We start from the raw sequence: 13,549 nt of genomic DNA on the forward strand, positions 1-13,549 counted from the left end.
ATGAATTAATATTTTTCTTTTTCAATCCCGGCACATCTATTGCGTGTACACCATCTTGATACGAGTATGAGATTACAATCTCTCTTTAAGTGAACACCGTTAATATGCTCTGAATGCTTATCAAAGTAGAGAATGAAAAGGTAAATTCAACTTTGTTTGCTAAGTAGAAAAGACATTACTGAAAGCATCAAAGTCGTGGTGACGTGCTGCGAATGTTTAATTGCCCTTTATTTGTGCTCATGTGCGCAGGTATTGGCATGCACATACACATGGATACTTATTTATAAAAGTAAAAGCAAACATTTATTTATGCACCCACTTAAATTGCCCTCCAGCTTACGATTTGTTATTTTTTCTTTTGTTTCCTTAAGCGCTCGTATTTGTTCTTGTAGCATTCGCTTTTCCCGTCAACCATTAACTGTCTACTGTAGCAGCCAGGATCTAAATTCATTTCGTAGTCACTATTAGTAATTGCAAACATTCTTCATTCTTTGGCCTTACCCTCGCCCTCTGCTAAATTACTTTAGAAAATTGCTCTAGTGCACCTACCTTTCTTGGGTTGCCTTTTCAACGCGCGTGTTTATCTAGCTTTACTTGCCTGTGTCTGGTTTGCTCTCACCACTTCCTGACTGAAAAAAGTGGGTCAGTAATTGTTGACTCATTCATATGCTGAAACATGTTCCAACATTTAAATGCTTCCTTTAACATCCGCCAACAACACGTTCACTTTTCTACACTTTCTCTCTTGTTTTCTTTGTATCTCAACGCTTATCTATGCTTTTTCTTGCTTGGTTGCAATGCTCCAACCGAATTCAACGTTGTCCAAGTTTAGTGCATGGTTTTCCTTTTATTTGGCCGTGTCTTATTAAGGCAATTTGTAGTTGACTTTTATTACGCTGAGATGAGGGGGCTTTGTGTTTTACAAAATTGTTGCAACAAGAAAATCGTTGAAAGCACAGCTGCAATTATGTTTAATGCGTCAACGTTAGACCAGAGATCCTGCTTTGCTTATGGGACAATTTAGCATTTTCACTAAGGTTAATGGCCGCTATGTTGTATTCAGTTTAATTAATTGCTTTCGCGTTTTCGAGTTTGTTCGTATGCTTAGTGTAATTTAAGTCGCATGCATGACAGTAAATGGCCAAAAAAAATGAGAGCTGCTTTTTAAAAATTTTATTTTTCTCGCAGAGCAAGCGGCATTTGCGTCAAGCCTGGGAAAATTAAGGAGACTCCCAAAGCAATATAAGCTTTAATTTGCGAAGAAGCACCCGAGTATATCTTACTTCTATACTGAAATAGAAAAGCTACCGTAAATGGTAAAGGTCCTGTTTAAAGCGGCAAATGACAAGAAATAGGTAGTCCTTTAAAAGGTTGACTGTGTAGAGTTAAGTTACGGAGCAGCTGCAAAGAGAATGAAAGAGGATGTGGGATTTAAGAGGTCCCGAAGCGCAATTCATAGCTTCTGCAACTCAACTTTCAACCTCACCTACGCGAAGTGAATCATGTTTCTCTAGCTGGCGAGACTTTCTTATGGAACTAGAAAGTGGGGGGGGGGGGGGGGGGGAGGGGGGTGAGGGGGGGACGTTATAGCCTAGAATGTTCCATGTGGTCATATTAAATCGATCTCGAGATAGCCGGGATAGGACCTTAATGGTGCGTGTTACTGGAACTTACCAGATCTGTATTCGGAAAAAACCATCAACATCGATAGCACTCCCCAAACCTTCGGGGATTGCACTTATCGCACCTCTTGTCCCCTCCACCAGGGGTGGAAACAGTTATTCCTTTTATAATATAATTCCTTGCGAAACTATTAATTTTGGACTTTTAATATATTTGGATTAAGATAAAAATTATTTTCGAATTTTTATTACCTGAGTCCGATAAAACCAGTTAACAGTTAACGGACGGATTTAACTTTTATTTCCGGACTTTTGTTTTTTAGGGCCAAAATAAAAGTCCGGCTTGATAACAAAGTAACGGCTTATCCGAAATAAAAAAATTGTTTAATACATTTTTTTATTTTGGCCTTAAAAAATAATAGTCCGGATTTAACTTTTATTCCGGACCTTTAATTTTTAAAAGTCCGAGTTTAACTAGTTCTATCGGACTCAAAACATAAAAACACAGATTTCACTTTTATATGTGGACTTTTATGGAAAAAGTTCAAAAAATAAAAAGGATGCATGATTCGACATGATATTGCTAGGGAACATTTTCACCTAGGAAAATTTTTTGACCAGGCCTTTTTCGATTCCGAAAAAAAAATTATTATTTTCCGTGCCTGCTCTCCACCGAATTGGCTCGGGAAGCCTTCCTTGTATAATTAAACTGCTAAAACAGATGGAATCAGAGGAAGTAAACTTATTAAAAAATATTTTGTACCTACCCCGGCCCACGGAAATCTCTATTAAGAGAAATCTCTCCATTTCATGGAAGTGAACATATTATTATTATTATTTATTTATTTATTATTGTACACATGATTTATAACAGGATTACACTTAACCCGCGAAGCTAGGAGCTTGCCTGCGGAAGATCTTGTCTACTAGAGCTTACTCTTATATTATCGGAACATAATTTCAAATCACCACAACACACGATAACCCGCTTCAGAAGGCATAGATTTATCAGATTACTTAGTACTTTTTTCTACGCCATATCACCATCTCTTCTACTACATAGAGGAAAACTTTCTTCAACTTGATTATACTACCACTACCATTCCTCCAGATAACAAATTCTATCTCTATCAGAACCCTAAGCAGTCTGCACAGATGTTTCCAAACAGAAGGACAGTGGGCAGTGTTATATATTCAAAAGATCTATCGGTCTCCTTTATTATTAGGTTACTGAGCTATTTCAGTATATTTGAGGTTGCACAAAAAGCCATAAAGGATGCTGCCCGATAGCTAAAATATAAGAACCTCACGTCCGTAGCCATTTACCCCAACAGTCAAGCAGTAATCAAAGCTCTTTTAGGCAGGAGCACCTCCAAAACGGTTACAATAGAATGCAGACAATCGCTAAACGAGCTCAGTGTACTACAATGATGATGTGGATGCGGGATTATAGTGGTGTACGTTGAAATTGTGTTCCTAACGAACTAATGAAGGAAGGCCACTGAATAATTTGAGGTTATTCAATTAAGGCACATCGCTCCACATGTCTATATATATCGAAAAAGTCAATGCTATATGGGCACTAGAATCCATCTGCGAGGTTTCTCGACAAAGTTAATCTCGCATACATGAGAACCGAGCTAAGTTAATTTAGGATGGGTTAAAGTGGCCGCCTCCGCTGCCCACGTTGAGACTCACGTAGGCCATTGTGGCCCCTTGTATTATACATGCGACCGATCTCATCCATTTGATCAGACAACAATATGTGCAATTTACAAAAGTATATGGTGATGTTTGAAACTTCAATCAGATAAATTGAGGAAGATATGACAAAAATCCTCTTTTCTGAAAAATCGATTGTATGGGGGCTATATGCTATAGTGGTCCGATCCGGCCAGTTTCGACAAATGTCTAATCGGACTCCTAAATATACCCGCTCACCAAACTTTATGAAGATATTTCAAAAATTGAGGGACTAGTTTGCATACAAACAGACAAACAGACGGACATGGCTAAATCATCCTGCTCATTTCAGTATATTTATTGGTGGGTCTATCTCTTCCTTTTTAAGGACTTACAGGTTTGAGATTCGTGACAAACTTAATATATACCATTTCATTTTTATGAAAGGTATAAAAATCGAAGTTCGATTTTGAAAATCGTATAATCGTTGAGTTGTGATTATTCGAATAATCCAAACAAATCAACTATTCGAATAGTAAAACTCGATTAACAATCTTACATTAATCTAAAATCGAACAATTGAATACTCAATCGAATTATGCGTATACTATTAAGAGCCCTAAGGTATACCCCAGGTATTTCAACGATCCCAGTGATGTATCCAGAAAATATTTTTTATCACAAGCGGAGTTCTACTAGGGGCACGAATTTCAACAAGATACTTTAGGGAATTTCGGAGAATTCCTGACTATCTTGCAGCTTCTGTTAACGTTCGAATTTCAGGACAGTTGAATAAATAACTCCAATATTCAGTATGGCAAAATGGTCTTTATTTACAACTGTACTGTGAAAGGTATTTCACAATTACAATTATCGCGTACTTCACTAAAACGTGTTTAATTCAAACTGATTGATTATCGCTTGCATCGCGCTGATTTTATACTCTCAGTTAGCCTCGTTCACCTATTTATCCTAAGGTCTTGACTTTTCACGAATATGCCTTCTGGAATGGTTGTATTTAATATTTGGATATCTACATGCATATCTGTAGTTTATGCATGTGTGAGTAACAACTTCCGCTCTTAGGTGATGATAACGTGATGTGTGATTGTTTTTCTTTCTTCTTCGCTCTTATCTGCTGACTACATATGTGTATGGGAAATAATCTTTTCGCTTCAAAGTGCTGGTTATATGTGTGAAATATTCTTCGTTACCTTCTATGTATGTGTGTAAATGTCTCACTGTCGTTGTGTTAATTTACTAACAGCATAGTGATGTTAGAAATACTATATGATGTTCGATACAGATATTTTATACTCGACACCCTTGTTATGATACTTAATAGCATCGAATTCGACTTTCGAGGTTCGAAATTGACAGTAGTCATGCTGGGGTGGTTGCGAACCCGCCTACCAAACTGAGAGTCCTGTGTTTAATCTCCGGCAAAAGTAATATCAAATTAAAACTCTGTATTGTTCTATTAATCTATCTGGGCGTAAGGTTTTCATAATACCCTGCTTCCATATGGAAAACTTTATGGTATGAACGAGCGTGAAATGCAGTTACATTTCCAATATTGGACAACTTATTTAGTTCCAAAAAGAATAGATTAAATATTTGAAAAGTTTTTTGAAGAGTTGCCGTTCATGAGAGAAGTACACTACTTTTTTTTACTTATTTTCCTTTTGTTTGGGTGACAAATAAATCTGACATTAATTAATTTATTATTTTTTATGTGAAATTAAATAAGCAATTACTTTTATATCATGACATAATTGACCAAATCTGGCCAAAGTGCTTGATCACTACTTGTTTACATAAATTGTATATTAATTTTATTTTACTTCCGAAATATTGTTATAAATAATAATAATTAATTATTTGCTTCCCTTATTTTGTGGCATTAATCTCAATTACAATTAATTATTCATTCCATTACCAAAATGTGTAAAGCAATTACCAAGTACATATGTATTTGGTTCCATGGCCAATCCAATGGTTATATTTGTGGCTAAGCAATTGTTTGTATGTATGTACACTGAAAGAAATGGTGCTGGTAAAATCAAGAAATATGTTCTGATGTTCTTGACTTTACGGAGATTCGGTGAAATTGGTCGAATTACTGTTAATTCGACCAAGTTCTTTGTCAAGCGAACAAACTAAATTTAGTAATTTCAACAGAACAGAAATTGTCGCTCTTAAGTTAACAAAATCTGTAAAATTGACAGATTCCTAATCAATCTAACTGTTTTTTTTTGTCAACGCAACTGATCTCACTGGTCATTTCAACAGCGATCAACAGTCAATACATGAGCAAATTTCAAAGAGAATTTTATGCTCACTGCGCTCTCTACTTTGTACTTATGAAGTTGGTGCCAGAAGTTTAAAAAAAATACCAAAATAAGAAAACCACCAAATCGAAAAAACACACAAAATGGGAAAACAACAAAAAAACTAGTTTTTCAGTTATCAATACAAAACGCAAAACCCTTTCTTGAATTTACTGTGCATAACACTGCAAAAAATTATATCGGGACAGCTATTTATCGGGTACAAGTTTGCAACTTCTCGTCCTAGCGAAATGCAAAATTGCGCCCTCTTGTTGTTTGAACGAACAGGATATTTCCAAAGTTAGTAACATTTTGTGCAAGTTTTTACGAATTTTCACTCACGCGAATGAATCTAATAAGATAATAAAAAATATCCTTTCTTAGTGCTGATGTTTCCGACTACATAAAAGTTCGAGTTGTTTTGGAATCGCTTCAACTTATAGTGTTACGAAAACTAAACTTGCCGAATTACATGTAAAGTTACTCCAGTGGCGAATTAATTCCTGCGAATTGATTCTTTACTTTTCTATACCTTACAAGTTCTCTATTTAAAATGTTATGTCAAACATTTATACTAAAAGTTTTGTTCGAAACAATCAAGTGTGGCAACTGCATGCGAGAGAAGAAATTGAGAATGAGCTGAGCTGCAACTGAAAGTATTGAGAAACAGGTTTGTGACTACTATTTTCATTTCTATTTGCAAAGCGAAGTTCAAAACTATAAATTAAATAATGGTGAAAGTGTGTTTAATAAAACAAAATAATAAAGTGTATAAAGTTTAATGTGTTTGGCAAGCACCCCGAGTGTATTTCTGCCATGAAAAGCTCTCAGTGAAAACTCATCTGCCTCGCAGACGCCGTTCGGAGTCGGCATAAAACAAGTAGCTCGGTCCCTTCCCGCCAATTTGTAGGAAAAATTAAAAAAAGAGCACGACGCAAATTGGAAGAGGAGCTCGGTCTTAGATCTCTTCGGAGGTTATCGCGCCTTACATTTATTTTTTTTTTTGTCGCAACAACTTTTTTTGTTTATTTGACTACTAAAACGGTCAATTACGAATCAACGATTTGTGCGCAGTTGATTCAACATCTTGTTGCGATGGATAAAAATTTACAGAAATTTCGGTTGAATTGACCCCTATTTCGGTTGATTTTACTAGTCTTTTTCTTTCAGTGTATATGACTTCTAACTTAATAAAGCAAATATTTATGCTATTTTATATTCAAAAGAGGATTAAAATTTTAAAAATTTATGAGCTCTGTGTATGTATGCTAAATGCAGATTAGGTGTTAAATCAATATGTATTGCGTTTGAATATCTAATTGAGTTATTTTAGTACAAAATATTCTGAATATTGATTTTCATTTTTAAATTTGAATATTCATAGTCAGAAGTGAATTGTTATTACATTTATTGAGCACATACATATATACATTTTAAACCAAACGTAACAGTTTAAGTAAGTTAAATGGGCCACATCTTAATCCATTGTAACTTTTAAACATTTAAAAGTGAATACTTTAATTCAGTACGCAAATTTCCGGTGAACAGTTGATACAACCAATTAATGATGACGAATCTAAAAAGAGGACTTAGTGAGGTGTTTCATTACACAGTATGCCACCAAAAAAATTCTTAGCAAGTAATATTCAGTATGGAAAAATGGTCTTTACTTGCAACTTTACTGTGGCAGTAGGACTTCACAATTACAATTATCGCGTTCTTCACTAAAAGCGTGTTTACAGCGTAGTAGTAAATCTTGAAGATTTAAGTATGAATGCATAACGGACTTTCCCCGAACACCTCCAAAAGCGCAAGTTAGGAATAAAAACCAATTTTTCGTACTTTTAGAGCTTTACGAGCCTATAAGTTTGTTGATTAAAGCCGATTCCCGATCTTATAAGAAAAGTTTTAAACATTTCTTATGATATATATATTAATTTGGAAAAGATAGCACAACTGAAAATTTGCCCAAAGAACCGAATTAGTTTCACATTTTTCGGGTTTTGTCAATTTTGGCGTTATCTCTATGCAATAATTTATACGCAGACTGCACCAACCCTGACTTGCATCAGAATTGAAAATTAATTATGAGTTCAAGGTGCATTTTTTTTCTTAAATATGTTGAAAACTTACTCAGTTACTAAAATTTTCATGACAACAATATTTTGAAAAAAAAAAAAAAATTACATTTTATCGAAACGACTCAGAAATGTTTACATGGCAAGTGTTGTATAATATACCTGTAACTCATGATATAATAATAAAGGTGATGTCAACAACATAACCTCACTTTTTCGGTAGCTCTATACGTACAAAATTCCCCAAAAATTAGTTTTCTGCAAAATCTTTTCTATATTCTTTTGGAGAACACAAAGTTACGTTAATGTTTTTGGCTAGGCAGTTCTAGCAGCGGCTTATATAGTTATAATATTTCCAAACGTTTTAGTAAAATCTACTCCTATCGTAGTTGAACTCAAAGGCAGCTCTGTATGATAGACAACCCTCTAAAATATGAATGCCGAACTTGTCAGAATAAGGGAAAACGTCAACGGGATGAGAACACCTGAATATTCATTTCATCGTGCCTGTAACTAATGTAGTTCTCAACCGATTTTAAGCTTTTAACCAATTTGGCATCATTCTTTAAAACGACATATACACTTTTTAGGAAATGTAATACAATTCGTCTGTATTTACCCAACAAACAACTTAACAATAAAATTTGGTTTGTTGAGTGAATGCAATCATATCCACACATATTCAAAAAAGTGTGTATGTTGTTGTAGTTGTTATAGCGATAAGAACACTCCCCGAAGGCCTTGGGGCATTGTTATCTATGTTGATTGTCCTTTGCTGGGTGCAGATAAGGCACGTTCCCTTAACAAGCACCATATAGGTACTAGCCCGACCTTCCCGGGAACGTTTTGGAATGACCACGTGAAACCTTCTAGGTCATACCGCCCTCCCGCCCTCTACATCCATCAGGAGGTCGGGTCGCCAGAGCCTCGGCTGTTAATGAAATGGGATTAGCCACGGGTAGGTGAGGTTGAGAATTGGGTTGGAAAAGCTATATGTTGGGCTAGAAATCCCTTGAAAGGTTTGCGCTACACAACCCTTGAATAAATTTGGTATTTTAGTCGCCTCTTGAAGCAGACGTACCTGCCGCGGGTATATTCCAAGCCCCCAACATGCTGCGGACAAGTGTGTATGTCGTTTTAGATAATAAAGTTTTGTCTATTCAAAACTGGTAAATGCTCAAAATCCGTTGAGAGCTACCAAAGTGAATTTCACAAAGTGTGAGTGATCTTGCAACGGACTATTATGTCAAAAAATTAAATTAAGTATATGTGATGCATGTGGCATTTTATCACTTCAGTTTTTTTTCGCATTTTAGCTTGCAGGACTTAACCATCAATAGTTAACTATTTAGAGCGGGACGTAGAAGCTCAAGCTCGGCCAACTTAGCCGAGCGATTAACTATCTCGCGAGTTAACTTTTTCGCAATTCTATCGTACGTGAGTTTAAGTTGAACAGTTGATACAACCAATTAATGAATTAGTTAGTGAACCAAAAAACTTGGCCCCCCCCCCATAAATTCAGAAAACAAAAATTCAGAAACACATTTTTTCAGAAAACATTATTCAGAACTCTTTTTTCAGAAAGCCAAAATTCAGAAGTCAAATATCAGAAGTCAAAGTTCAAAAGTCAAATTCCAGAAGTAAAAATTTAGAAGTAAATTCAGAAGTCAAGATTCAGAAGTCATAATTCAGAAAGTAATCAGTAAGGAAAGCTAAGTTCGGGTGTAACCGAACATTACATACTCAGCTGAGAGCTTTGGAGACAAAATAAGAGAAAATCACGATGTAGGAAAATGAACCTAGGGTAACCCTGGAATGTGTTTGTATGACATGGGTATTAAATGGAAGGTACTAAAGAGTATTTTAAAAGGGAGTGGGACATAGTTCTATAGGCGGACGCCATTTCGTTATATCCCCATAAAGGTGGACCAGAGGTGACTCTAGAATGTGTTTGTACGATATGGCGGTGCCATGCCCATTGCCCAAAGTGTTACTAATTTTCTATTCTGCGTCATAAGGTCAACCCACCTACCTAGTTTCATCGCTTTATACGTCTTTGGTAATAAATTATAGCATTTTTTGGTTTTTTCGAAATTTTCGATATCTAAAAATTGGCGGTGGTTATAGTCCGATATCGTTCATTTTAAATAGCGATCTCAGAGGAGTGCCCAGGAACTTACGTATCAAATTTCATCAAGATGCCTCAAAATTTAATGAAGTTATCGTATTAACGGACAGACGGACGAACGGACGGACATGGCTTAATGAAATTTTTTCGATGATTTTGATATATGGAAGTCTATATCTATCTCGATTCCTTTATACCTGTACAACCAACCGCTATACAATCAAAGTTATAATACTCTGTGTACAAGTACAGCGGGTATAAAAACAAACAGGCAATAACAGAAATAAAATTGCAGCATTTTTCAGCTGGAAGCGAAACCCGAAAACGCAAGGAAAAATATAAAGACCTTGGCCAATGTTTGTTTAAAATTGTAAATTCATTTGTTGTTGTTGTTGTATTAACAATAAATACACTCCCCGAGGCCTTTGGGGAGTGTATCGATGTTGATGGTCCTTTGCCGGATATAGATTGGTACGTTCCGGTAACAAATCACCATTAAGGTACTAGCCCAACCATCTCGGGAATGATTAATATGACCACATTAAACCTTCTAGGTCCTTCCACCCCCTGGTTCAATGAGGGACTTTGGGTCGCCAGAGTCTCGCCTGCTAAATATATGTATGGTACATTAATATTTGTAACAGGATTCCACTCGCGTAGGTAAGGTTGCCAATTGGGTTGCGGAAGCTTTGGAGCTATTCAGCTGTGTATTGCTCTTATCAACCGCTTGAATCCCTGTAAATTCGCTTAAAAAAGATAAACGCGAAAACGATTTAATCAATTACATGCCTGCCATTGCACACAATTTAAAATTTTAGATTGTGCTACTTTTTCTTTATATGTGACCCGGTCTATGAAAAGGTGGCTTATGACTCAAAAAATATGTTTCCAATTTTTTTCTTTTTCTGGTTTCGATAGTTTTTGAGACGTTCTTTCACGTGGTGAAACTAGAAAGTCCTAACTTGCTTAGAAGTGTACTAAAAATGTTGAGAAAAAAGATCACAAATGAAAGACGATGAAGCCTTTGGTTACTTCGATGCCACTTTGGTGACTGGTGAAGCATCCTTAGATATTTTTGATAGCATTTTTTTCGATGGCAATGGAGCCAAAGTATCGGTCAGAAACTGGTATGTGATTTGCCATTAGGGTATGACTGTTCATAATGCAAAAGAAAAACTAATAAGGAACTGAAGAAATGCATTGTTTATCTTAAACCGCTGTCGCTCGCAATTTCTTTTTTGAGTCATAAGCCACCTTTTCATAGGCCGGGTCACATATGTACAAAATACCTTGCAAATAAATAAACGCGAGAAATTAAATGTTTTTTCTGTCGTCTGCTTACTTTCTGAATTTTGACTTCTGAGACTTCACTTCGGAATTTTGACCTCTGAACTTTTTCTTACTGAAAAAAGGGTTCTCACTAGATTCCCAATGCATTCATACAGAAATCGATTTTCAACTTACTATGAGAATATAAACTTAATGCAATCTCAATAAAACCATAGAGTTCTGACAATCAATAAAATACTTCTAAGAGGAATGCTACAAAATGTAACAAGGTACCAAAAAGGGTGTGGTGACTACTCGTAACAGCAAGAAATTATTGAAATGTCAAAGAAATGCTTAAACAAGTTTACCAGCCGTACACAAATTGAAATATGCACAGTTCAATACAAATGAAAAACAAAAGATAAGAAGTGAAATAGTAGAAATTATATTATTCTACGGGCTGATATACATATGTATGTGTATGTATGTAGGTGCCTTGTGAAAAGCAAGGGCGAGATTTGCTTGTCAAATGGAAGCGTATGTGATTGCGACCTACCCCAGCCGACGGAGGTGGTACATATGACACCAATCAATTCAAGCAGACATGGTAATAAGTTAAAATCCAGTTCGGAATTAAAGCTGATTGAAATTTAATAGAAACTCAAGGACAGTAAGTTGTATTCGACTAACCAAGGGAAGTTCATGCTTTGTCGAGTAGTTTTACATTCTACCGTGTTTTTATACTCAGTTGAGCAGAGCTCACAGAGTATATTAACTTTGATTGGATAACGGTTGGTTGTACAGGTATAAAGTAATCGAGATAGATATAGACTTCCATATATCAAAATCATCAGTATCGAAAAAAAAATTTGATTGAGCCGTGTCCGTCCGTCCGTCCGTCCGTCTGTCCGTTAACACGATAACTTGAGTAAATTTTGAGGTATCTTGATGAAATTTGGTATGTAGATTCCTGGGCACTCATCTCAGATCGCTATTTAAAATGAACGATATCGGACTATAACCACGCCCACTTTTTCGATATCGAAAAACCGAAAAAATGCGATAATTCATTGCCAAAGGCGGTTAAAGCGATGAAACTTGGTAGATGGGTTGACGTTATGACGCAGAATAGAAAATTAGTAAGATTTTGGACACTTTTACAAGAAGGTAATTTAAAAGTTTTGCAAGCTGTAATTTGGCAGTCGTTGAAGGTATCATAATGAAATTTGGCAGGAACGTTACTACTATTACTGTATATGAGCTAAATAAAAATTAGCAAAATTGGATGAAGAACACGCCCACTTTTTAAAAAAAATTTTAACCAAAAATTTAATATCTTTACTGTATATAAGTAAATTAAGTCAAAATTCAACTCCAGTAATGATATGATGCAACAAAATACAAAAATAAAAGAAAATTTCAAAATGGGCGTGGCTCCGCCCATTTTCATTTAGTTTGTCTAGAATACTTTTAATGCCATAAGTCGAACAAAAATTTACCAATCCTTCTCAAATTTGGTAGGGGCATAGATTCTATGACGGTAACTGTTCTCTGTGAAAATGGGTACACCGTCTGTCCTTCCGCTCGGCCGTTAACACAATAACTTGAGCAAAAACCGATATATCTTTACTAAACTTAGTTCACGTACTTATATGGAGTCACTTTATCTTGGTGTAAAATATGGGCGAAATCCGACCATAACCACGCCCACTTTATCGATATCGAAAATTACGAAAAATGAAAAAAATGCCATAATTCTATACCAAATACGAAAAAAGGGACGAAACATTGTAACTGGATTGGTTTATTGACGCACAATATAACTTTGGAAAAAACTTTGTAAAATGGGTGTGACACCTACCATATTAAGTAGAAGAAAATGAAAAAGTTCTACAAGGCGAAATCAACAGCCCTTGGAATCTTGGCAGGAATACTGTTAGTGGTATTGCATATATAAATAAATTAGCAGTACCCGACAGATGATTTTCTGGATCACCTGGTCCACATTTTGGTCGACATCGCGAGCACGCCTTCGCATATACATCTAAGGGCCACTCGCTTTTAAAACCCCCATTAATACTTTTAATTTGATATCCATATCGTACAAACACCATCAAGAGTCACCTCTGGCCCACCCTAATGGCGTTATCTCGAAAAGGCGTCCACCTATAGACCTAATGCCCACCCCTCTTAAAATGCTCAGTAACACCTTTCGTTTGATACCCATATCGTACAAACATTCTAGAGTCACCCCTGGCCCACCCTAATGGCGATATGTCGAAAAGGCGTCCACCTATAGACCTAATGTCCACTCCTTCTTAAAATGCTTAGTAACATCTTTCGTGTGATACCCACATCGTACAAACATTCTAGAGTCACCCCTGGCCCACCCTAATGGCGATATCTCGAAAAGGCGTCCACCTGTAGACCTAATGCCCA

This window comes from Eurosta solidaginis, chromosome 5 (genome assembly GCF_040869045.1).
Source record: "Eurosta solidaginis isolate ZX-2024a chromosome 5, ASM4086904v1, whole genome shotgun sequence".
NCBI lineage: Eukaryota > Metazoa > Arthropoda > Insecta > Diptera > Tephritidae > Eurosta > Eurosta solidaginis.